Here is a 2759-nt window from a genome sequence, read left to right on the forward strand (position 1 = left end):
TACGCATACACACACGCGCATGCACGCACGCGTACGCGTACGCATACACACACGCGCATGCACGCACGCGTACGCATACACACACGCGCATGCACGCACGCGTACGCATACACACACGCGCACGCACGCACGCGTACGCGTACGCATACACACACTCGCATGCACGCACGCGTACGCATACACATGCGCGCGTACATGCACGCGCACAGGCGTATAGGTGCACACGAACGCACGCACGCACGCGCACACCCACACGAACGCACGAACGCGTGCACGCATCGAACACGGGATTTTCGCTCGAGAACGATAGTGGAGTAATTAATTTAAATTATTAATCCATTTGCTTAATCAGTTTCTTGCCGGCGAGGGGAGTAATTATTTTCTCTTTATGGCCACAATGTTAAATCACGCCATGCGCGCCGGGCCCTAATCACGTAACATATGCCGCCACACAAACACGTACACGCACGCACGCACGCATATACACGCACGCACTTACACGCACGAGAATCTACGACATAAACTGTACACGCATACGGTTTTGATACTGTCTAGATGTATATATATTATATTTATTTGTGTGTGTGTGTGCGTGCGTGTGTGCGCGTGCGTGAGTGCGTCGGTGGTTACAGATGAAGGCCACGCATTCTCTTTGCTTGTGTATTCCCCGTCGCCTTTTCACGAGCATGAAGATATTACATAATCATGCAATAGATTTTGCAATCAGCCTTTAACCGTTCGATTATTTTCCGCAAAGCTTTAGGGTGCAACTATTTCTCGACTGTATTTTGCACTGGAAGTATACTGCAGATCTTATATAGATAGTGAGTCAATAGCGGGAGAATATTAAAGATTTAAAGATGACGATTAAATAAGAATACAATAATAATAATAATTATAATAATTATAATAATAATAATAATAATAATAATATTAATATTAATAATAATAATAATAGTAATAATAGGAGATTAGATTAAGATGATGAGCCAGAGATGGAAGGTTTATTTGCAGGGCATTTTGTTCTCTAATTTGCCCACCCTAATTTGATTACACTTGCCTCGATAGTCGCTTTGTGCCTTCATCTTGCTCCTGTTTTCACAGATATCCCCACTACGCAGAAATCTGCGCTTGTTCGAATTTACGCCAGGGGTCGTTATCATAATTCTGATTGTATTGCACAAATCGTATCACACTAATGCACTTTGACACGTACGTACGCACACGCGCACGCGCGCACGCACGCACGCGCGCACGCACGCACGCATCCAGCAATTTCATCCAGTCCCCTATGAAGTCACTTATAAGACCCTTCCCTCAAATGTAGATAGATTTATATTTATATGGCTTATATTATTTCTAATACTATTTCCGTAGATTTACAAACAGTATTATCGTATATATGGCCTCGTCACTTGGGCATCTGGCACATAGGCTAACGGTGACTGCGTTCATAATCTCATGATATTACATTGACCCTCTCACAGATTTGCAGTATTTTCCAGAGGGTATATCATTCATCTTCATCTCTATTACTTATGGAAATGATCGCTGTCCCCTTTGCAGTGAGCAGCTAAGCTGGGCTACAGCTGTGAACACAGGGCTACGGCATTAGCTTCTCACAATACGCCCGCATCGCCTCCTGCTTGTGGTTTTAAACTTAAAATCTTTCGGTCTTTGCGTATACAAGATAACAAACTAATGGTGGGGTTACTCGGCGCGTGAATGGCTTGATATCGGCGAATACTTTTGGCGCTCGGCTATCAATGTCACAGCTCTGATGATTTATTCACGCGCTGGGTGTTCGTAGATTGCACGTGTACATATGCACGCACGTACGCACGCACGCACATATGTACGAACGCACGCACGCACATATGTACGCACGCACGAACGCACGCACGCACGTACGCACATATTTACGAACGCCCGCACGCACATATGTATGCACGCACGAACGCTCGTACGCACATACGCACGCACGTACGCACGCACGCACATATGTACGAACGCCCGCACGCACGTACGCACATATGTACGCACACACGCACGCGTGCACGCACATATGTACGAACGCCCGCACGCACGTACGCACATATGTACGCACACGGATGCACACACACACGTACGTTCGCACGCACGAACGCACGTAGATAAGTGAGCACCCGCGAACGCACGCGTGCGCACAAACACACACATACGCGCGCACACATGCTCACATGTACGCACACGTACGCTTGAACATACACAGCTGTACGCGCACATACGCTCATGTACGCACGCACACGTGCGCACGTACGCACAACGCACTCGCACGCACGCATGCACACAACGCACGCACACGGATGCACACACACACACACACACGCACGCATACACACGAGCGCACGCACAGACGCCAGCGCGCACGCACATACATGCATGCACGCATGCGCCAATCGGCGCGTACGTACTAGCAGCTTAGCTGTGAACAAGATAACGGGCAAATTCCGAATTGTTTCCACTCAACAATTTAATCCGGGCTGCATCCTTGCACTTGGCGGATCGTTGTACGGTTGATGGTCCGCAGTATATACGGCCGACTGCTCTCACTGTACAGCCGTGCAATGCACCCGCCTAACATACTGTGTAGTACTCAGTCAACGCCCTACATGTATGTATGCGCACAAACACGCACGCACACATGCGCATGCACGCACGCGTACGCATACACACACGCGCATGCACGCACGCGTACGCATACACACACGCGCATGCAC

General features: G+C 48.6%; 1 protein-coding gene across 1 annotated transcript in view; it reads left to right on the plus strand.

Annotated features, from left to right (window-relative positions):
• Positions 1–2759, plus strand: part of LOC106817012 (insulin gene enhancer protein ISL-1-like) — a gene marked incomplete at its 5' end in the record, with an annotated part of 50572 nt that overhangs the window by 12492 nt on the left and 35321 nt on the right. The gene's annotated exons all lie outside the window — the stretch shown is intronic.

Source organism: Priapulus caudatus, unplaced genomic scaffold (assembly GCF_000485595.1).
Source record: "Priapulus caudatus unplaced genomic scaffold, Priapulus_caudatus-5.0.1 Scaffold1564, whole genome shotgun sequence".
NCBI lineage: Eukaryota > Metazoa > Priapulida > Priapulimorpha > Priapulimorphida > Priapulidae > Priapulus > Priapulus caudatus.